Here is a 25133-nt window from a genome sequence, read left to right as displayed (position 1 = left end):
TTTTTAACCAGAAACGTTTGCCCATATTTTATCAATTTGAACGCACCTCACCAGGTGAGCACTGGCCAGGTGACAGAGTCGCCATCCCTGGCTCCATCTCCGGTGCGGTCAGTCACATGGTAGCATTATATTGAACTGGACAGATTTATCTGGGGTTATCTGCCCAGGTGCTACAAAAAGATGATTGTTGCCATCCTAGATCTCAGTACTCAGATTTGGCACTGGAACTATGCAGAGCCCAACGCCAGGCCTAACCAGCCTGGGGCACCAAAACTAGCTGAGTGTAACCCTCTTGGCCCTGTAGTCACACATGTGTGTATTACAGTTTTCTCAGTTGCTTTGGTGCTTTTCTCACATCACTATTAACATTTGCACAGCAGTTAGTGCATTTCTCAAAACAATTAGTGCAAACTGCAAAACCTAGTGGATAGCCTGCAAAAGCACGTCACTTGCTCAAAATGGATAGTCCATTCCTCAAAAAGCAAGTATTTATGTTAATGAAACTCAAATTAGAAGTCTTGACACCATCGTTAATGAACAAGATAGTAAAATGGCTTTGTCATGTTTTCATTACGACAGTTTATGCTCTTAGTGTTTTCCCATGCAAAAAAAGGTCAAAACTCGGTGACACTACCTGAAAATGTTCAAGACAGCACTATACAGTACTTGTACAGCCATTTGAAAACTACAGTAAAGTTAGATATTGTTGTAGTTAGGGGAGTAACTGAGTACAAGACACTGAATATGTACGTTTCACAGTTTTACTGTATATGCTCTTTGCAATTCTACAGCATTGTGACAGAATTTGATAACTTGTTCACCAATTTTGTATGTAATGACTCCAGCAATTAAATGAAGACTATTAGTTTTATTGGCAACGACTAGTCAGTATCCATAACTATAGTTCATTTTGACTGACATGACAAAGCAACTGATACATGTTCAAAAGCATTTGCAATTTGTTCAGAGAAAAGAAGAAATTGCTACTATGATGTGCACAAATGACTAAATGTTGTGGAGGTTGAACTAATAATTCTGATCTGAGAAAAGCATCAAAGCAACTGAGAAAACTGTAACAGGGAGAAGCGTCCCAAATCAAGCAGGGAGAAGCGTCCCAAATCCAGCAGGACATTTCCTACCCTAACCCTAACCCAAATCCAGCAGGGCATTTGAGGTTATTTTTCTCTCTCTGTGTTTGTTTTGGTTTGGGGTGTTTTTACAGGATATTAGCGTAAAGCAAATGGGCAGTGTGAGTTTCGGGGACGCTAGGACGTCTTGTGTTGACAAATGGAGACTTTTGACCTCAGCGCTGCCAGGGAAGTGTGCTTAGCGGCGCTCAGTGCTTAGCGCTGCCAGGGCAGTGTGCTTAGCGGTGCTCAGTGCTTAGCGCTGCCAGGGAAGTGTGCTTAGCGGTGCTACCAGGATCTTAGCGCTGCCAGGGAAGTGTGCTTAGCGGCGCTCAGTGCTTAGCGCTGCCAGGGAAGTGTGCTTAGCGGCGCTCAGTGCTTAGCGCTGCCAGGACAGTGTGCTTAGCGGCGCTATCCAGATCTTAGGGTTACATGCTGCTATTCCGACATGCCGCTACTTAGACATTGGCGTCTAATTGTCGAAGTGGCGGCATTAACATTAATTTTCAGGCGTCCCACTACTGCGACATTTTTTTTTTCATTGTCGGAGTAGCGGCACTTGACCTTTTTTCAAACGTCCTGCCATTCCGACACGAGGTCATTAACAGTGCCATAGCCAGGATTTTTCAACGGAGTGGACTTTTGCGAAGTAGGCCTAGGGTGGGCCTTTATTTTTTTTATTCCAATATGGGCAGTATAGCCTAGGCCTACAGTAATCGTCCCAACTTTAAACAACACACGATTTCATCACAGCTCAGACGATTCATGGCAAAAAAAACAATAAAAGGCTACATTGATAAATAGCAGGGGCATCGACAGGATTGGATTCTATAATAGCCTATAAAGAACTTTAACCGAATGAAACCGAAAGGTTAGTCGCGTCTTTAAGAGTGCGCCTCACACACACCAGCTCCGTTGAACATTGTATTTTTCGTGTATTTGAAATGTCGGGTAGTCTAAATTATAGCCTACAGCGCGTGCATCTCAGAGGAAGAGATTTTGGAGAGAGAGAGAAGATTTAACCTATGATGATTGTGATGATTATTTGGGTCTGGTGGTAATTAGACTTGAGTATAGATACCTACGAATTGTTTTGAATAAAAAAAGATAAGACAACAAATGAAATGTGACCCTGCAAGTCGTTTTGGTAAAATTTACAAAATTAAGTTATTGTACTCACACGAACGGCCATAAACTAAACTTTCCAATAATATGCATATCGAGGGTATTGCAAATAGTATTGGGTATTGGATAGTCGCCGACCCTCATTAGATGTGGATATTTGGAGGTTAGGATAGCCTTCAAGAAACAAGGTTATCGCAGTTGCTGTGAGACATACTTCTCCAGTCTCTCTCAAAATCAAAACACACCCAATTCACGCTTGGACTTTTCGATTATGTTTCTAAATGTTGGGACTGATGGACACTGAACTCTGGGGGTTATTTGAACGTTCGTTGTGAAGGGGTTTACTGTAAAAGGAGCGTCGGATATCCCGCCTGTCTTTGCACAATTATAGGGCCATGATAATGCATGCGCTAGCCTAGAGTCGAGAGAAAGAAGACTAAATAAATATGCAGACATGTTATGTACAATTCAACAACTGCACGCATGACATATAAAATATATATTCCTAGCCTACATTATTGTGTAGTAAATTGAGTTTATCCAACCTGGCAAGCCAAAATGCGTTGCACATGGCTTTATCATTGTCCTCTAAAATGCAATAAGCAACTTGAATATATCGCACACCCAGTTTGAACACCCTGATGGACACTGAACTCTGGGGGTTATTTGAACGTTTACTGAAGTGGTTTAGGCTACTGGAGCAAGAATTCCGCTCGTCTTTGGGCAATTGGCCATTGATTGACGGCCATTAATGAATTAATATAGGTGGCCTGCACGCACAGAGTTTGTTTGATGAAGTTTCCGACCGTTTTCCCCTGAGAGCTTAGAGAATAAAATGAGGAGAGCTACCTGTGTTTTACATATAATATGTAACATTTATTCACATGGCCAGTTCAAAATCACCTAAGGTTATGACTGAAATGTGTGCCGATATCAATTATTGGGAAAAACATTGTTTGGAGTGGATGGCGGGTGGATTGTTGATGTAGCTGCAGGTGCAGGTTTTGAATGCCAGCAAAGATCATTGCTCCGATCGTGTCCACCCTGTCTGCTTCTGTCAGCATCTTCTCCATTTGGCGTTCTGAGCAGAAAACAAGGAGGGAATAAGTATGACGGGACAAATATTTGCTGTGATGGAGCAGGAGGGTCGTCCAGTGCCACTACCTGTTGTTAGTGTCGCCCTTCACAGGGACCTTTTATGTGCTTGGAGCAGCACAGGCACAGCTGGCATGAATTACAGACACACAGACACAGAGTGGGGAGAGGAGGAGGAGGAGAGAGTGGGGAGAGGAGGAGGAGGAGAGCAATTTTTGCTAAATTGTTTTCTTTCTTTCTCTCTCTCTCTTTATGCCATTACTTGCAATATTGCCTTCTGGAGGTTAATTATGAGTAAATATGTCCACTCTTGTGTTCTGGGCAGCTTGCTCAGGCAGTAGCGCGGGAAGGGGGGTGCAGCCCCCCTCGTCATAGCATCAGCACCTTTCTTATTTCATGCACCAGGGGGCTGTGGACTAACATAATATTGTACTTAAAAACATGAAATAAGAAAATAAATGTAAAAAGAGATAACATGCTGTGTTTGATCTGGGGTTAAAATGATGGGCAGTGTATAAGGTATAAACTAATGATTAATTATTTTAATATTTTGTTGATAAAAGGATAGCCTACTCCTCTACTGCATGGCCTATTAGTGCTCTCAAAAATGAACCTACAATATGATGTTAAACGTCAGCAACAGCATAATGACGTCACAATATGATGTTAAACGTCAGCAACAGTATAATGACGTCACATATTTTCCAACCCAGCCCTCAGCCCCCCTCGCAAGAAAACAGCGTCCAGCGTGCCGATGCTCAGGGTGATCTTCATCAGCTCCTCTTCATCAGCTCCTCTTAGTCTACACGTGTCCACTCTGCCCTTAGTCCACTCTGTCCTTAGTCCACTCTTAGTCCACTCTGCCCTTAGTCCACTCTGTCCTTAGTCCTCTCTCTCCATAGTCTACTCTGTCCTTAGTCTTTTCTGCCCTTAGTCCACTCTTAGTCCACTCTGCCCTTAGTCCGCTCTCTCCATAGTCTACTCTGCCCTTAGTCCACTCTGCCCTTAGTCCACTCTTAGTCCACTCTGTCCTTAGTCCACTCTTAGTCCACTCTGTCCTTAGTCCACTCTCTCCATAGTCTACTCTGCCCTTAGTCCCCTCTGCCCTTAGTCCACTCTTAGTCCACTCTGCCCTTAGTCCACTCTGTCCTTAGTCCACTCTTAGTCCACTCTGTTCTTAGTCCACCCTGTCCTTAGTCCACTCTGCCCTTAGTCCACTCTGTCCTTAGTCCACTCTTAGTCCACTCTGTCCTTAGTCCACTCTCTCCATAGTCTACTCTGCCCTTAGTCCACTCTGCCCTTAGTCCACTCTGCCCTTAGTCCACTCTGTCCTTAGTCCACTCTTAGTCCACTCTGTCCTTAGTCCACTCTTAGTCCACCCTGTCCTTAGTCCACTCTGTCCTTAGTCCACTCTGCCCTTAGTCCACTCTGCCCTTAGTCCACTCTGTCCTTAGTCCTCTCTGTCCTTAGTCCTCTCTGCCCTTAGTCCACTCTTAGTCCTCTCTGCCCTTAGTCCACTCTGTCCTTAGTCCACTCTTAGTCCATTCTGTCCTTAGTCCACTCTGCCCTTAGTCCACTCTGTCCTTAGTCCACTCTGTCCTTAGTCCTCTCTGCCCTTAGTCCACTCTGTCCTTAGTCCACTCTGTCCTTAGTCATCTCTGCCCTTAGTCCACTCTGCCCTTAGTCCACTCTTAGTCCACTCTGTCCTTAGTCCTCTCTGCCCTTAGTCCACTCTGTCCTTAGTCCACTTTGCCCTTAGTCCTCTCTGTCTTTAGTCCATTCTTAGTCCACTCTGTCCTTAGTCCACTCTTAGTCCACTCTGTCCTTAGTCCACTCTGCCCTCTGCACAATCACATCAATTTGTCACGGCCTGAATGGACCAGAGGCTTGCTTGCTTTTCAGCTTGCTGGCTGCATCTAGCTTGCGTGCTTCACCTTTTCTCCTGCTGCATTGCTGGACGCCGGTTTGCGGATCAGCGTCTGGCGATAACACACGTTTCTCTGGCTTGCATGGAGTGTGTCGGTGGATGGATGTGAGTGTGTCGGGGGATGGATGTGAGTGTGTCGGGGGATGGATGTGAGTGTGCTTGCATGGTTGTATGGTGTCATGTGAATGGTGGCTGTGGGTATGACTGAGACCTTAATCAAGTGATTACGTTGCTTTGTTTTGCTTCTTTATCCATTTTTAATTTGTTGTGTGTTTTCTTTATTTCATTTATTTTACTTTCATTTAATCTGGGGGGTAACTCAGTATTCATTGGGCAAATTACATCTTGGGGGCTGCACAGGGTTGCTGCCTAGACTTTTTGGTGTGGGTTTAGTTTGTAATTATTCGTTTGAATTGGGTGTGGGTGTGTTTATTGCAATCTATAATCCTTGTTGTTTGATTTGGGGTGATTTTACAAGTGTGGCAGACCTGGACTTATTTTTGGTTGGGATTATTATTTGTAGCTTTCTTTTTGTTCACAAAGCCGTCCATGCCTTGGTGACCCTGATTGTCCTGTGGATAAAACCCTCATCTACTGATTTGAAATAAATGGGTTAGGACGTTAGGACATTTGATGCATCCTGAATCTGTCATTCATTTGGTTGAGTGGCCTGTTGGCGGTAACTAGGGTGAACACAGTGTTTGGGGTAACTAAGGTGAACACAGTGTTGGTTGTAACTAGGGTGAACACAGTGTTTGGGGTAACTAGGGTGAACACAGTGTTGGGGGTAACTAGGGTGAACACAGTGTTTTGAGGTAACTAGGGTGAACACAGTGTTGGCGGTAACTAGGGTGAATACAGTGCTGGCGGTAACTAGGGTGAACACAGTGTTGGGGGTAACTAGGGTGAACACAGTGTTTGGGGGCATTCTTATAGTGGACTGCTTGGATAAAAATAATTACGTAGATTCTAGGTTGGGCGGTCCTGCCTCACACGGTCATTACCAAGCATACCAGACACAGCTATTCACTGGTTTGTGTGGTCAAGATGCAGCGTTAAAGCACGGTCACTGGTGTGTGTGGTCAAGATGCAGCGTTAAAGCACAGTCATCACTGGTGTGTGTGGTCAAGATGCAGTGTTAAAGCACGGTCACTGGTGTGTGTGGTCAAGATGCAGCGTTAAAGCACGGTCACTGGTGTGTGTGGTCAAGATGCAGCGTTAAAGCACGGTCATCACTGGTGTGTGTGGTCAAGATGCAGGCAGAGTTGAAGCAGAGATGGCCCTTTGGGTTCAGCTGTGCGTAGAGATGTCCACTCATGATGTAGGTATGTGTGTGTGTGTATGTGTGTGTGTGTATGTGTGTGTCTGTGCTGATGCCTCACAGAGTGTGGAAAGTATAGACACAAGCACAGTGTTACATGAATACAGAGACAGACAGACACACACACACACACACACACACACATACATACACACACACACACATTCACACACATTCACATGCACACATACACATTCACACAAATACACACACACATGCACACATACACACACATACACATGCACACATACACACACATGCATACACACATACAGACACACACACACATGCACGCACGCGCGCACACACACACACACACAAACACATATATATTGTGTGTGTGTGATATTTGAGGGGCCACGCCAGTGGTACTCAGTGACACACACACACACATGCTTACACATGCAGAAGAGGGGCCAAGTCAGTGGCACTCAGTGATACACACACACACACACACACAGGAGAGGGGCCCAGCCAGTGGCACTCAGTGATACACACACACACACACACACACACACACACACAGGAGAGGGGCCAAGCCAGTGGCACTCAGTGCTTGCCTGCGACATCTTCCAACTGCAGTGTGTTTTTTTCTCCCCATGCTGCCAGGCCTCTCCTTTTAACCAGATGTTTTGTTTTGAGAAGCATACTTCTACAGATATGCGAGAGCTAGAGAGCTTGTGCTATTTATGCTACAGATGTGCAAGAGCTAGCTTGGTAGGTAGGTTGTGTGTGTGTGTGTGTGTGTGTGTAGGTTGTGGTATTTATGTTAAATGCGGTCTCAGCCGTGGCTGAAAGCAAAGTCTCAAACTGCTGCTCATAAATTCCCTAAATGCCTAAATGTCCAGCATGTCATGAAATGATGTAATGAATATCGCTGTATATACAAGTGTGGTCGGCCCTCCTGTGTGTGTGAACACAGATGTGTGGCGTTGCGCAATCGGGCCGCCGTGCAGACTGAAACGTAACGTGCCGTGCTGTGCCATGCTCACCTCCATCGCCAGAGTTGGCCATTGGACCCTGCCACTCTCTCTCTCTCTCTCTGTCTCTCTCTTAAACACACGCACACACACACACACAGAGCCAGAGCTGTGCTAGTGTAGCGGTGGACGGTGCAGCCGATAAGACCCCCATTTACGTAAAAGCCTGACGTCTGCCCGCAAACATCTGCCCCCGTTTCCCAGGCGAGCTAATCTGCGCCAGATAGCACTTCGCTTCTCTCTCTCTCTTAAACACACACACACACCTCACGTCTCCGCCGACACACGCATCTTCAGCCCACGGGATATTTGTCTCTCTCTTTGTTTCCTGCCACCGTAGGAGTTGTTTATATTGTTTTCTTTTCCTTTCACCCCCTCCCCCCCCAATTACCACCACCTGGTTTCCTCAAGAGAGGATTGTGTGTGTGTGTGTGTGTGTGGAGGGGATCGCCTCTCTCTTGGAAAGTTACTACACATTTACTCCCTGATTTGATTTCTTTTTATCCTGTTGTGGGAACGGCTTGCTCAGGAAAAATTAACGAAGAATGGATACACTTGTTCACACTTATTAAATGTGTGTATGTATGTGTGTGTGTGTGTGTGTGTGGGGTGTGTGTGTGTGTGTGTGTGTTTCAGAGACCCCAGTATTTAACATTTCATCATTTGGCAGTCATCCACACTGTTATTAGATATTATGGTATTATTATGGTGTTATTGGATATTATGGTTGCATTATTCGTGATACTGTATGTTGTTTACGCAGTCTCCCAGCAGGAACTAGACGATAAAACCATGATGTCTGTTAGATATCTTAACTGAATGTCTTTATATGGAGCTGACGGGACGGTATATTTTCTTAGTAAAACTGAATTTTAAATTATTACACTTTTATTTTAGTATATACGCAAAGAACATGTGAAACTATTTATGTAAGATGTAGGGGGCATATATGAACATATCCATAGCTATATCTATAGGACTGAATTAACATAAAGATTGATTTGTGGTGTTGAGGAACTCTCCGAATACATGGTGATGGGGGCTCTCATGTTCCTTGTTTTCCCCTGAAGTTATCATGTTCCTTATTTTCCCCTGAAGTTATAAAATGCATGAAATGTCCAGGGTCCCCAAGCGTCTGACTCAGGGTCCCCAAGTGTCCCCAAGTCTCTGGCTCAGGGTCCCCAAGCGTCTGGCTCAGGGTCCACTCAGGCTGCTGGAGGCATTAGAATGAAATGGCATCAGTGTTCCACAGATGGCCCAGGCTGATGTTGGACGATGGTCACCCTGTCTTTAAGATTAATGCCCAATACAGGCTGATGTTGGACGATGGTCACCCAGTCTTTAAGATTAATGCCCAATACAGGCTGATGTTGGACAATGGTCACCCAGTCTTTAAGATTAATGCCCAATACAGGCTGATGTTGGACGATGGTCACCCAGTCTTTAAAGGCACAATCCGTCAGGATTTAGTTTTATTTAATTCACACTCCACACGCCAATCCAGTTGGGGGCAGCATGTAGGAAAACAATGATGTCACAATGATTTGCTAGTGGTAGAAACGAGGAAACGCACATTGCCCATGCCCTCCTCTCCTCCCTCCCCCGTCTCCGTTTTCGCTACTGTCTATCCCTATGTGTCTATCAGAGAATGTCTCTGTGTCTATGGTCGCCGCCTAAAAAAAAACCTCCTAAATCCGGAAAATGTCTTCTTCAAGCGGCTCACCCTTACCCGATCCCTACATATAACAGTTTTATTAACGTTTTGCTTTTCACACTGGTATTGTTGGTAATGAGACATTTGAGAAATAAATACAAATTTGCTAGCGGCATTTGGCAAGATAGTCTTAGCAAAGGCTAGGCCTAGCCTGCGTGTAGTAGCGATTGTATGGATGGATAAAACGGAAAATAGTAATAAGGTATTTTTTTCGGGTGGAGACTGATGACGAAGATTACAACCCCCCTGCATCGAGTCAGACAAGAGTGGGCAAACGTAAGGGCCAGGCAAAGAAGAAAAGGCCTGGGTGTCTAGTGTCAGTCCCAGACCTGGAGAGAACAGTAGGCTACAGGGACGGCTCGAGCTGTCAGAGCAGCCAGAGAGCGCGCTGACCAGCAGAGGCGTTTGGAGAACAGTCACCGTGAGAGTCTGGCAGCAACACAGGTGTTCTTGCTACGTAGCCAGTAACTAAAATGCTCCATGTAGTCAGTGGTTACAGCCAATCGTTCTGTTTACTATTAGAGGTCATTATTATTACCATTTATTACACGGCTCTTTATAATGCTGTAGAATGCTCCAGAACGTTATTCCTTACACAATCATCCTCTACAACTAACAATAAAACTTCCCATTCTAAGAGCATAGTGGCTACATTTCATGTAACATAAAGAATACCTGAATTATGACTAAAATGGTATGTTCATCTTTTCCTTTGCACCTTTAGGCTATGGGTTCATATTTAAAACTATGGGCACAAATGTCAAGAGCCAAAGCTACCACTTGAAATTACATTAGTTTAAACAACTCTTTAACAACAAATAGATTCTAAGAAGTCAGGAACAGGAGAGAAAAGCATGATGTTAGTATACCAATCTTGATCAACTGCAAATCGAACTGCATCTCCTTGCTATCCAAGCTGTCTCCATCGGTGGAAAGCACTCCCTAGATTAACGTGTATTTGCTTGATTCCCATCTGATATTCTTTTCGCCTCAGATCGAGTTTTTTTTAGCTGGAGGCGATGGAGGTCTCTTCCTAGAACTTTCGGCCATTCTCGTAGTACACTTCACTGTAGAACTTGAACTCCGTGGGGGAGGGGAGGAGCAGGAGGGGGTGTGAGCCACTTTGTCAGAGCGATATTGTCAACGTCAGCGAGTATTTGCATTAGATTATCGTCTAATGGCATCAAAAAAGTTTACCCGAAATGAAGTGTTGGGTCTTCTATTCGCGGACCCTGATTCTGAAGGGGAATATCTGCCTTCAGAAAATGACGGTGATTCGTTTAGTGAGGCTTCAGATGCGTGTGGACAAAGTGAGAGTTTACTCCATAGTTTAGCTTACACCAAGTACAAACGTTGAATCGTTTGCCCAATGTCACTGGTGGGAATAATGTTTCACGGGTTCGGAGTGTTCATCGGGAAGTTAGCAGGGTGTGGCAAACGAGGCTGGAGGTAGCCTAATGTCCATAGCGCTAGCTTCTGTCTTCTGAACGTGTGCCTCTCCGCAATCGCGGCGACAGTAACGTGGTGGAGCCTTTGTCTAATGCCACTGGGTATGTTAGACGAGGTCGAAGTGCTCATAGGACAGTTAGGGGGAACGTAGAGGCAGTGTGGGGAGTCACAATGAGAATGACAGTAGGCCTAGTCCGAGCTGCGCAAATTCTCTCCACTCGACGCGAGCGCGAGGCAGATCTGGCCATGCTGCTCGCAACAGGAGCAGAGGTGGTGACACGGGGCAGGAGAGCCATTAGGCCATGCATAGTCTATCACAAGATGATGGGAATGCCGGCCCTGTATGGATAGGATATGGATATGGATAGTCATTATCTCTACAGCAAAAGGCCTGCTACATAAAAAAAAAAATTGTCAGCCATTTATTTGTAATGATTTACACTGTTGATTATCTATGTCCCTGACCATTTAGGACATATATGTGTTCTTTTTTGTGTGTTCATGTCCTTGTGATGTGTGTGTCTTTGTCAGCTAAGAAAAAAACAACAAAAAAAAACATCAACAAAAACAAAAAAAAGAAAACAAATACTAACATTGTCTCTTGTCTTGTCTTGTCATCTCACTCCTGATCTGTGCCTTGCCGTGACAAGTGAGCTTTTGAACTAAACAGGTCTTGTCTACTTGTGTTTGTGTGTCATCTGAATAATATATATGTGCCCCATACATAGAATCAGAGTGCCTACTGTATGTAGTAAATGGAAAATCTCTACATGCATTTGGTTTGTTTCTGCCATTTATTAGTAATGATTTACATAGTTTGTTTACAACTTAGTATATACCTGAGCAGGGTAGGAATTTCACGGCGGCCACGATGGCCATGGCCGTCGTAGCCCCTTGCGTTGGCCGTGAGGCCCCTTTGAAAATCAGAGGTTTACAGGCCACGGTGGCCTTGATGCCCCCTTGTTTCAATATTCTGCTTTGCGTCCTACTAATAGCGATTTTTATTTAACCTGTGTCCTGTAGGGGTGTAACGGTTCATGTATTCGTATTGAACCGAAACGGTACGGGCGTCACGGTTCGGTGCATGAATTTACACGGAGAATACACGGTATAAAAATACATAAAACTCGTGTGCGGATTAATTAATGTCATGCGCAATTACTGTTAAGTAGCGAGAGTTACGGGAGTTCTTTAGCGACACCTAACGCTAATCTGTAGCCTCGCCTTAGCTCTGAAGCTCTGATTGGCGCCTATGTTTTTTTTTGTCAGGTCGTCGGTCGAGTCCGTCAGTCATTAGCAGCACTAAGGTTAGACCTACAAGAGTTAGAGGATCCGCTGGTCTCTTTAAGATCGCAAGTTTGAGAACTTCAGTTACAGTAACGTTAGTACAGGCGAAAGAGTGGTGGATAAGATGAAATTGTGTGTCGGCGTTGTTCAGCATTGGGTATGTGAGTGGAAAAAATGCTACACATATTCGAAGCCATCACCCAGATGATGTAGGCTACCAATCACTGAAACGAGGGGAAAGAAACTTCCCGTGCGCTTCAGCAGCCTTTGGATACACACACAGGTGCAGGCCAAAACCTATGGCTTAAATTAAATGATTTCGTAATGACAGAAAGCTATGTAAATCGCGTGGTAATTACCTTTATGTTGGGGTAACTCGTAACTTCTCACACGAGGAGCTGGTAGTGTAAGTGCAGACAGTAAAATAAAGTGACAACGCTAACCAGGCTAATAAACAAACCATGCTACGGTGAGTTAACGTCAAAGGGCAAAGTCACGTGACTTCTAGTTGTAGTCTGTTTATGAAATGAACAATTTCGTTTTTTAAAAAAAGGCAAAATAGTGTGATATTTTCACAGTTAGTAGGCTAGATTATTACTTTACACACAATGAAAAATATTGAGGCAAATTGTAGACCCTTCCATATACAACTAAACACAGATGTTGAAGGTCTTGCTTAAGTGGATTTTTAAAAATCATTTTCTATGTAATTTGCACTTTCAGAAATAAGAGATGCTGTAGGCCTATTTTCAGTTTTATAGCTGATTGTCTTATTTTGTTTACAAGTTACAGATTGAGTCTGGGCACTTATTGTACTGTTTAGCCTACATCTTACACACTTCAGGCTGTTGCAGATAGCTCAGGGAAGAGACTGTATGACACTAGGTGGTACAGCCTGAGACATGTACAAAAAAAAATGCTTTCTGCATTTTTGTTTTGCTTTTCCCTCCATTGTACCGAACTCGTACCGAACCGTGATGTCCGAACCGAGGTATGAACCGAACCGTGACTTCTGTGTACCGTTACACCCCTAGTGTCCTGTCAAAATAATCTTAGCATTCACAGTGCAAATTAATTTAGTCTTTTACGCAGTGGAGAAAGTGCGTCCAAATTCACCCATTCTCAGTTGAACTACTCGCGAAGTAGCCTATTCATCACACAGACATCACAAGTATCACATGAAAGAGCTTTTTCTCAGCTTTTAAACAATGTTAGCCGATAATTGCTGTGTTGAACGGTTCGCGAGAAAAGTTAATAATATAATTAAATTTAATCATACATTCTACTGAAGGTTTTGCGTCCCATGATCTCCCTACCCATTCATCTTGGTGGAATACTTTACAAACCCTTCTTTTAACACATGACAATTAACCATATATCAGAATAAACAGGAGACCTTACCGAACACAAAGGTGTAAAGCAGTCCCCTGTACAGTTAGCCGTTCCAGAGTAATCCAGTTTTGAATTTGCAGTAAATTTCGACATACATGGATGTCTCCAAATTTGGGCTTTAAGTTTTACAATGTGTTTAAATTGTTCCACATGATTTCATAACGGGCCAAATACAAAATAAATGTTACAAATATCGCCTAGATATTGATAAATCAGAGGACAGCTGACTAAGAGTTTGTGAAAGTAGCCTTAATGATCACAAAATGCTAAGCATGCATCTAGGCTATTTGAGTTTCTTAAAGCTGAGCTGTGCTTAAATTGTTCAATACATGATTTCATAACAGGCCAAATATAAAATAAATGTTATATATAGCCTAGATATCTGTAAATATTAGATGGTCAGATGATTTACAGTTCTATGTAATATGTCATGTTTTCATTTCATGTTTTTGTAATGTTTCATGCAGGTTTACTGCAGTGAATAGGCTAAATACAACTTTGATCATTTTTATAGATTACTACTGTATAGTTAACTTTGGCCTTGGTGCCCTGACATGTGGCCTTTGTGCCCCCCCACCAAATATGCCCAACTGAAGGCCAAGTGGCCTTGCCCCCAGAATGGTGAAATTCCAAGCCTGTACCTGAGCATTCAGTATTGTGCAATATAGCATACAGAAGGTGAGGGACATTTTGGGGGGAAAGAAGTGGTGCATTTTATCATGAAATGATATTCATGAAAATTCTATAATCCAAGATGGCCGCCACCATATGACGTCATAATATGCAAATTAGATATAAACATTTAATCCCTACATAAACTTTGGGTCATCCTTAATATTTCTCTAATTTACAGAAAGTCTCTATCTCTTATCACTTTTAAGATATAGCCTTTTGAAATGAAGATGTCAAAATCGAACGTTTCGGAAAAAAAAAACTCTGGCGCCTAAAGGGTTAAATCAATCTGACCGCAACTCAAACTGTGAATATGAATTAAGACAAAATGACACCCGACCCGTGATCCGAACACATGTACAACACAATACAAAATGTGCGCTTTTCGTGAGTAACTGGATTATCATGCTGATCCGAACACATGTACAACACAATTCAAAATGTGCGCTTTTCGTGAGTAACTGGATTATCATGCTGATCCGAACACATGTACAACACAATAGAAAATGTGCGCTTTTCGTGAGGAACTGGATGATCATGCTGAATGAAGCACAACGCTTTACTGAAGTTAAAGCACATACGCTGTTGAGAGTCACAGACACAGCAAACTAAGGTCATTTTCATGCACACACCAATGCGCAAACCTACAGTGTACCAGAGCCAATTTTACAGAATTCTTTTGTACAGTGCATAGATGGCTGCACATAGTGTGTGTACCATAACATGTATTCCTGCAGGTGCCCTTCACCCATGACATCCCTTATGAAATACTCACAAACACTGGCTACTGGCTGTAGGCTAAAAATGGACTTTGCCAGTTTCACATTTGTGACAAGTCATGTGTTCGTGAAAAAAGCAGGCCTGTTTTGTGGCTGTCATACTTGGCTTTGCTACATCTTCTTTAAGAACCTCTCAGAGTACTTCCCATATTCGCTTTTCCTGGAGGAATGTCTTTTGTTATTTTAAATGATGACGTCTCCAGCTTCTCCACCATGTCCATCTACATCCTCCTACCACACAGCTAGCCTGTGTGGCCAGGTCATGCTGCATCCATTAAAGTCTTTTAGCCAATCATATCTTTCAAAAGCAATGAGTTAAATATTTATGTTAGCCTTTTCTTGATATTGCAAGTATTTAGAAAAAATATATTAATTAATTTTAACTGACCCGCCGACAAACGCAAATCCAAATATCATTAAAATATTTGTTTACGACTCATAACCACAGGTGACTGCGGCCGTCCAGGGACGACCACTCAATTTCAGGCCTTCCGCGCAAAACACTGCTAGACATGGAGTTTTTTAATATGTTGGCTTATCTGTGGAACTTGTGGACTATGGTAAATAGGAGGCTATGGTAAATAGGAGGCTATGGTAAATGGTAAATAGGAGGCTATGGTAAATGGTAAATAGGAGGCTATGGTAAATGGTAAATAAGAGGCTATGGTAAAGGGTAAATAGGAGGCTATGGTAAATGGTAAATAGGAGGCTATGGTAAAGGGTAAATAGCAGGCTATGCTAAAGGGTAAATAGCAGGCTATGGTAAATGGTAAATAGGAGGCTATAGTAAAGGGTAAATAGGAGGCTATGGTAAATAGGAGGCTATGGTAAAGGGTAAATAGGAGGCTATGAATAGGGAGCCCAGTCACAAAGAGAGCAGCAGATAAAGAGCTGCTTTCTCTCTCTCTCTCTCTGGGCCAGATGTACTAACGCTTTTGCTATTTTCCTATGGTAAAGGGTAAATAGGAGGCTATGGTAAATAGGAGGCTATGGTAAAGGGTTAATGGGAGGCTATGGTAAATAGGAGGCTATGGTAAATGGTAAATAGGAGGCTATGGTAAATAGGAGGCTATGGTAAATGGTAAATAGGAGGCTTGTTACGAGGCGGTCCTGGCTCAAGCTCTTCGTTGTCTAGGGTATGTTCAATTAAATTAAAAAGCCTACCGCAACTCGCAACCAACAGAAACAAACACAGAAAGACCTGAGAACCACCCTACACGCTAGCACTACGTGTGTTGCACAAACTTGGAAGTAGGTCCTAACTGTGGTGTGTGTGTGTGTGTGTGCATGTCAGCTTGGCAGGAGAATCAGAGAGCGGTCACCTACCTACCCTACAATGTGACCCTAATCTATCGTAACAAGGCTATAGTAAATAGGAGGCTATGGTAAAGGGTTAATGGGAGGCTATGGTAAATAGGAGGCTATGGTAAAGGGTAAATGGGAGGCTATGGTAAATAGGAGGCTATGGTAAAGGGTAAATGGGAGGCTATGGTAAATAGGAGGCTATTGTAAAAGGTAAATAGGAGGCTATGGTAAAGGGTAAATGGGAGGCTATGGTAAATAGGAGGCTATGGTAAAGGGTAAATAGCAGACTATGCTAAAGGGTAAATAGCAGGCTATGGTAAATGGTAAATAGGAGGCTATAGTAAAGGGTAAATAGGAGGCTATGGTAAATAGGAGGCTATGGTAAATGGTAAATAGGAGGCTTGTTACGAGGCGGTCCTGGCTCAAGCTCTTCGTTGTCTAGGGTATGTTCAATTAAATTAAAAAGCCTACCGCAACTCGCAACCAACAGAAACAAACACAGAAAGACCTGAGAACCACCCTACACGCTAGCACTACGTGTGTTGCACAAACTTGGAAGTAGGTCCTAACTGTGGTGTGTGTGTGTGTGTGTGCATGTCAGCTTGGCAGGAGAATCAGAGAGCGGTCACCTACCTACCTGTGGCATCCTCGCGCTCCCGGCCCGGTACTCCGATACTTGTAGCCCTATGGCCAGCCCAAGCGATGGTTCTCATACACGTTCAAGGTTTTATTATAATTTGATGGTGCCTTTTCCAAAAATAAAATAAAATATAGTCCACAAATGGCGGCAACGTGCGGGGACAAACAGGCCACAGCTCCCGCTGGGCCTTCCACAACAAATCGCTGCCAAAAAGTTTCTCCCCCAAAAGGTTACGACAGGTGTTCAATTTACCAATTAGCCACAGGTAGTGACATCACTGAAACCCCGCCTGTAAGTCAGTGCTTGCCCTACAATGTGACCCTAATCTATCGTAACAAGGCTATAGTAAATAGGAGGCTATGGTAAAGGGTTAATGGGAGGCTATGGTAAATAGGAGGCTATGGTAAACGGTAAATAGGAGGCTATGGTAAAGGGTAAATGGGAGGTTATGGTAAATAGGAGGCTATGGTAAAGGGTAAATAAGAAGCTATGGTAAATGGTAAATACGAGGCTATGGTAAAGGGTAAATAGGAGGCTATGGTAAAGGGTAAATAGGATGCTATGGTAAAGGGTAAATATGGTAAATAGGAGGCTATGGTAAATAGGAGGCTATGGTAAACGGTAAATAGGAGGCTATGGTAAATAGGAGGCTATGGTAAAGGGTAAATGGGAGGCTATGGTAAATAGGAGGCTATGGTAAACGGTAAAGCGGAGGTTATGGTAAATAGGAGGCTATGGTAAAGGGTAAATAGGAAGCTATGGTAAAGGGTAAATAGGAGGCTATGGTAAAGGGTAAATGGGAGGCTATGGTAAATAGGAGGCTATGGTAAAGGGTAAACGGGAGGCTATGGTAAATAGGAGGCTATGGTAAAAGGTAAATAGGAGGCTATGGTAAATGGTAAATAGGAGGCTATGGTAAAGGGTAAATAGGAGGCTATGGTAAATATGAGGCTATGGTAAAGGGTAAATAGGAGGCTATGGTAAATAGGAGGCTATGGCAAAGGGTAAATGGGAGGCTATGGTAAATAGGAGGCTATTGTAAAAGGTAAATAGGAGGCTATGGTAAAGGGTAAATAGGAGGCTATGGTAAAGGGTAAATGGGAGGCTATGGTAAATAGGAGGCTATGGTAAAGGGTAAATAGCAGGCTATGCTAAAGGGTAAATAGCAGGCTATGGTAAATGGTAAATAGGAGGCTATAGTAAAGGGTAAATAGGAGGCTATGGTAAATAGGAGGCTATGGTAAATAGGAGGCTATGGTAAAGGGTAAATAGGAGGCTATGAATAGGGAGCCCAGTCACAAAGAGAGCAGCAGATAAAGAGCTGCTTTCTCTCTCTCTCTCTCTGGGCCAGATGTACTAACGCTTTTGCTCCCACTTCAGGTGTATTTGTTTCGCAACGTGCGAGTAATATCATTGCGAAGTATGTACAAACAGGCCGCAATGATGTAAAAGCGCAAACTGCCTGTCGCGGGAGCTGAAAGTGGCAGATTGCATTTTTCATGTCATGCATATGCATTCATTGGAGGATCCAGGGGAAAGTGGGAGTTTAGCGTAAAAAGATGGTAGGGGAAGTGTAAATAGCGCCTAATTATGTATTCCGCAGTATGTACAAAGACTACTCCTGAAATCGCACGTCTATTCAATGCAGTTCAATGCGTCAATAAGAGAATATTTCAAAGACAACAGAATCGCTATTTAGAGCACCAGTTTTGTAAGTATTTGTACTATCAAAAGAAACCTTAACTTTCATTGGCCTTTCGAATGTCTTACTTTCACTTTCACGTCATTCCCTTAAACTTTCCTACTTGCTAGATTTGACCAATTTTCCATAGCCTACGTGCATATGTAGTTTGAGTAAAACTACTGATCTTCATTATCTCCCTGCTTGTTGACATCTTATCATGTATGGTATTATTTCATGATCGCTAAACGTTTGATTCTTTTTAATGTTGTCATCAGTTAACTTCATTCAACTGCGCTTGTATGTAGGTGCTGCCATTCAGTTGTGGACGTTTGTAAGTTGCGTTTATGGGCGGAGAAAGGCAGAGAAAGGCGCAGTTAGTTTGATAAATACGACGGAAACGGGTCTGACAGCGTTCGCAATCTGCGGTTTGTCCATGACGCTGATACCTCTACTTTCGCAAATGTATGTACATCTAGCTATGTGTGTGTGTGTTGGGTGGGCGTGGAGGGTAACATGTTTTGCCAACATATTTTGACCACCTCATCAGCAGGCCTGACCACAAACCTGTTCTCTCAGATCGTCTCATCTCACAAGCACACACACACAAACACACACACTGACACACACACACACACACACACACATACTGACACACACACACACACACACACAAAATGACGACACTCCTCTCATCCAACCCCCTGCACATGCAAACTATCTGACAACCTGTCCATCCAGAAAGAGTGAAAGATGGAGCCCTTTCTTATTCACTGCCAAAAATATGACACTTTAAGACAGACCTTTTACAGTAACATCCAAAAAGGCATACCAAATGTTATAGACATTGAAGACAATGATAAAAGCTTCTTTTTCTCAAAATCCACCCAATATTTTTTAATGTAAAAAAGGCTTAAAATCTATTATGCAGCTTGACCTTTTGACATACCTACAAAACACATTTTTACATTAAACATATTTATAAAATCAAAGAGTGGATTTTTGGAGAAAAGAAGCTTTGTGTACTGTGAACTGTAGGGCATTTTACGACACTGTATTGGGTCCCGTGGGGTTCAGGCAAACATCTTCAGCTCTACCTCAGCCTGCCACTGGCGTGACTGGCTAGGCTTACAGGTTGGTGGACAAGACAATGCTTTATGCTTTATCGTAACCAGATATTTGAGCAGAGATCATGCATGTGTGTTTTAATAGTGTAGGCCCTATTCTCCGACTGAACGTGCGCAGAAATTCCAATTTACTTAACAGTAGGGCAGGGTTGCCATCTTTGGGTGTTTGGCTGGAGTGAGATTTTGTGAAGTCATAGTGCGTGTGCATTACATTTTTCCCTAAACCTAATTTTAAAAATGTCTGTCCCCTGACTTTTTTACTAGGCTACGGCATAATCCCTGATTTATGTTTTTTTTAAAACTAATAGAATGGAAAAGTTTCTTCAAAATGTACAATTAAATTATTGATTGCACTTTGCAAAACAAGACCAGTGTTTTTTACCCCGTGGCATGGAAGGATTATGAGCCACTGGGGCCCTCTGCCCACCTGAAAAAGGTAGTAGCTCAGTAGAAAAAATTGAAAAATAACCCCTTAAATAATGACTTCTGGCGAGTTTTGTGGAAAGAAATGGACAGATTGAGACTTGTGTGTGTATGAGTGTATGTATGTATCAGGGATGGAAATAGCCTAAAATATTTTTTCCACCTACCATTAAGGGTGTCACGATTTCGATTTTATTTCGAAATCGATCGAAATTACATCTCAATCTCGAACTTCGAACTTAAAAGTAGAATCGACGATGCAGCCACACCCCCAATGTCAAGTCCAGCATGTATGCCAAGACGCTGCAGCCAGTTAAAATATAGGCCTACACATCAACCTACCGAAATCAAAGCCCCTCTTGCTACTTTGAAATCACCGGTGTGGAAGTATTCGTTCATTCACGTCAATTAAAACTAATTTAGCCCACTCAACTTAGCCAGTGAAAAGATGGTCTAATTATAGTCCAAAGTTACTTTAAGGCTTAAAATGCACATTTATAAGTACATATTCCATGAACACTAACCTTGGGTCTTTTCGGAGTGTGCTGAAACAATCAAATTAACATTCTGTGTTGTTTCATTTCAATGTGTTCACGTCTCTGTTTTAGCCTAATGTTAGTTCTGTTTACATTACAACCTCGCGGTTGGAACGGTTTCAAAGCGGTTTCAAAATAAAAGCCCCCTGAAAAAGAAAAGACCAAAAAGAGTAAATAACATATAAGGAATGCATTAATAGTAATATTTGAAAAAGATCGAAAATCGAATCGAATCGTGACTTTAAAATCGAAAATTACATCGAATCGAGGATTTGGAGAATCGTGACACCCCTACCTACCATTGTGGCTGGTGGATTCCAAAGTCTACCAGCCACTAGAGATACAGTATACACGGGTTTCCCGTTTACCAACAAAACTAGATGCGCGCGCAGCCGCGAGGCAGAAGACGCTTGGTGGCCGTCCACAACGTTATAAACTTAACCTAAATAGTCGGCTGCTGTAAGCTACAATCGGATTTTTTTGTATACCCCTGTTGTCTCAATGATAATAACATCTCATTTCAGACTATATTTCAAAGTTTGACGTTCATTTGGATTATTAATATAACATCGTATTTTGTCATTTTTGGCGAAGACATGCATTCCGTTAGGGATATTGAACATATTTAACATTCTCTAGCCATCGTGATTTCGAATTGGTGCAGTTTTCAGCACAAAAACTCATTTTATTCTTTTGCTCTTTTGCATTGCTCTATGCTGTTCTGTGGTGCTTTCTGCCTCTTGGTTGCGCACGCATGTTTTCGTGACGTTCCATAGAAATCCATGGATGAACATTTGATGAAAAATCATGACCAAAATGATCACGGTTATTGGTATTATTGCAATATGATTAAAATGTGCTGACTTTTTTTCTTAACCTACCATCAATGTTGGACAGAACTCATAATTGGCCTGCCCTTCATGCCCAGTAGCAACAAATCTAAAGGTCAACAGAACAGCTACAGTGTCATAAAAGTGGTGTGGCTCCTTTAAGACCCAATCCACTGGTGTGAGTTCTGGAGCCATCCAACTTTATCTAACTCTATACTATCCTACATCATCTGATTTTAATATTATGTCTAGGCTATATTTAACATTTATTTTCTATTTGGCCTGTTATGAAATTATGCATTGACATATAAGCACACTTTTTGCACACTTAAATACATGCATGCTTATTATTTTGTGAAAACAAATCATTATGGCTACATCGACAAACTCTTAGCCATGAGCTGTATATCCTCTGATTTTAATATTTACACATATGTAGGTATTTAAGCACAGCTCAGTTTTAACACACCTAAAGCCCAAAAATGTGCTACCATTTCAAAACCGGATTCCTCTGGAACGGCTTATTGTAGGCTACAGGGGATTGCATTACACCTTTGTGTTCGGTAAGGTCTGCTGTTTATTCTGGTTTACGGTTTGTCATGTGTGGAACGAAAAGTTTGTGAGATATTCCACCTATATGAATTGAAATGAGCGTAGAGCTATAGTAGCCTAATATGATTATTTAGTTAATTTTCTCGCGAACCGTTTATAGCAGCAAATAGTGGCTATAGCACCTTATAAAAGATGAGAAAAAGTTATTTCATGTGATGTCTGTGAGGCTACTTCGCGAGTAGTTCCTAGAGAAGAATGGGCGGCCACACTTTGTGTTGGTCTGCCTCATGTCTAAATAGCAGCGTGTTCCGTGAAGGTGTCGCGGGCCGAATTAAAATAGCCTAGTCAACTAAAAGCGTGAGTGTCACGCCAGATGCGTGAGAGTTGGCAACCCTGCACTGACAGTAGGGTTGGGCACCGAAACACGGTTCTAATATGGCACCCGTGCCGACACCAACGGTAGTAACTGCATCGAATAACAACGTGGATTTCGGTGCTTAAATAGCGTTTTTTATATGTATATATATGAGGCATCACTGCATGTCATGCGCCATCTCTAACGTCTTGCTCTGATAGCAACACATCCAGATACAGTTAGCTAACATAACACTGGATGTATAAACCAGAGGGGTGCACCACACAGGCGAGTGGACAGTGTTTGACAGCTTGCGTGAGCCCAAGTAGCTTACTTTAAAGCGATATCGCGAGCTCCTGTCAAAATCTAGCAGTGGGCCTAACTACACACAAGCAAAAGGCTATGAAACAACATCAACAGTAGGCTAGCCTATACGTTACACAATATCCTTGCTAATGCGCTAACTGACATTTATTTGAAATGTTATCAGTAAAGTTGTGAGGTGAAAACTTTATTTCACGGTGTGTTAAACAACATAATGGCATGATATTAATCTTTCATGTGCATAAGGTCCATATAGCATCACAATGAATATGAAGATCATGTTAAAAGTTAGCTGGCCAAAACAAATATGTAGGTTACATACCTGATGTCACTGAGCTGTCAAAGAGACTACGAAACCATCTCCGTACGTTATCGCTAATTAAACTCAGCAGACTGGTGTTAGCGCATAGCCATAGTTGCTGTTAAAATGCCTACTTGGCTAGCGCTGGGAATCTTAACACTTCAACACCGACATGTAGCCTAACATGTTCAAAACTACTGCGTGTTATGGGTTAAGACATAACATTTCTTAAAGCATTTGGGAACACACTGAATTAACTGGAAAGTAGAGTCCCTGTTAGATTAGCTTGCTTGCAAATGCCGTTGTCCATGACCTGGCAGTTTTATGGAAAGCGGTTTTAACATACCTTATGGCAAACCGCATACACTGGGTAAACTTGAAAGCAGAGCTTACCATTGTGTGTGCATGCATGGCAAGCTGTTTTAACATTTAAATGTATTATTAATATGAGCAATGAGATATTGATAGTAAATTGAATATAACAGTTCATCAATAAAAAAAGCAATTCATGCTTCATGCTGTAGACCATTTTAATTTAAAACATTTTAAAAACAAAGTACCGGTTCAGGCACCGTTTCGGCACCGTTTTAAAAGTATCGATTTAGCACCGGTATCGGATAAAACCCAAACTATACCCAACCCTACTTAACAGTATTTACAAAATGTTCCCATGGGTGACACCCCCAGACCCCCACTAAGTTTTAGGCTAAGCCAGGAATGTGTTGAACTCTTGGTGATGCGCCTAAGGTAGGCTAGTCTCAGGACTACAAATAACGTCAAGCTACAAGGTTATGTTAATCAAAGTATCTGAACGTCACCTATAGACCTCTCCAGAATATATCCCGCCTCCTAACTTCCGTATCCATCCAACTTCCGGGCGTGGATTGTCTATGGGAAATAACATGGCGTTTTGAAAGATCGTACCTGTCAAACTCTGTAGGTGACAAAGTAGAAAAAGCTGCTGGGCAGATTGGCCTACACACTTCTGCCATCTAGTTTCCACTGGATTTTTTGATTTTCGGTGCCGTTTGAGTAGTATAGTCTATAGTGTACTACTTAAACGGCACCGACAATCAAAAAATCCAGTGGAAACTATATGGCAGAAGTGTGTAGGTCAATCTGCCCACCAGCTTTTTCAACTTCGCTACCTACAGATGTTTTACCGGTATGATATTTCGAAACGCCATGTTATTCCCCATAGACAATCCACGCCCGGAAGTTGGATGGATACGGAAGTTACGGAGGCGGGACTTATTCTGGAGAGGTCTATTACCGACCGTCCCGTATTTCCAACCTCTTACATGTATGTGTCACTTAATATTCATTTCTATACAAACCAAGACGGTGGATTCCTAAGAAACACAAGCACAAGTGTATCTAAATGAGTTATGTACCAAAAATTACATTTTACTATGACTCGAAGAGCTGTAAACAGTGTTGTAAGGCTGCGTGTACAAATCCGCTTGGGCCAGGTTGGTAGTTCTTGTTCTACCAGACGACCAGGTTGCCAGATGACCAGGTTGGTAGTTCTTGTTCTACCAGACGACCAGGTTGGTAGTTCTTATTCTACCAGACGACCAGGTTGCCAGATGACCAGGTTGGTAGTTCTTGTTCTACCAGACGACCAGGTTGCCAGATGACCAGGTTGGTAGTTCTTGTTCTACCAGACGACCAGGTTGGTAGTTCTTATTCTACCAGACGACCAGGTTGCCAGATGACCAGGTTGGTAGTTCTTGTTCTACCAGACGACCAGGTTGCCAGTTCTTATCTTTGCTCAACTCTTGGCGTTACAAGGCTCTACAGTGGGAAGAGTAGGGTCACTGAATTCTATGTGTTTCCAGAATTTGATGGATTTACAATTATAATTGGATATAGGCCTAAATCTGCCCTGCATGCATTGTTTGTAGTGTGGCAATGGGCTTTTCTCTCTCTTACACACACACACACACACACGCACACACACACACTCCCGCACACACGAATGGCCAGCTGTGTGACCACACAATGGAAACGATGTGATTGTGCGACGCTGGGCTTGGTGTCGGAGATGTGATTGTCCGATGCTGCGTTGTTATGCTGGGCTTGGTGTCGGAGATGTGATTGTGCGATGCTGCGTTGTTATGCTGGGCTTGGTGTCGGAGATGTGATTGTGCGATGCTGCGTTGTTATGCTGGGCTTGGTGTCGGAGATG

At 42.8% G+C, this 25133-nt stretch overlaps 1 protein-coding gene across 3 annotated transcripts in view; it reads left to right on the top strand.

Moving 5' to 3' along the window:
* Positions 1-25133, top strand: part of astn2 (astrotactin 2) — a 680356-nt gene that overhangs the window by 624989 nt on the left and 30234 nt on the right. The gene's annotated exons all lie outside the window — the stretch shown is intronic.

This window comes from Alosa pseudoharengus, unplaced genomic scaffold (assembly GCF_046254945.1).
Source record: "Alosa pseudoharengus isolate Yale_2024_CS ecotype anadromous, Long Island Sound unplaced genomic scaffold, YU_APseudo_1.1 YU_APseudo_1.1_scf_14, whole genome shotgun sequence".
Taxonomy (NCBI): Eukaryota; Metazoa; Chordata; class Actinopteri; order Clupeiformes; family Clupeidae; genus Alosa; species Alosa pseudoharengus.
The sequence above is the reverse complement of the archived record's forward strand: the minus strand, read 5'-3'. Positions and strand labels throughout refer to the sequence as shown.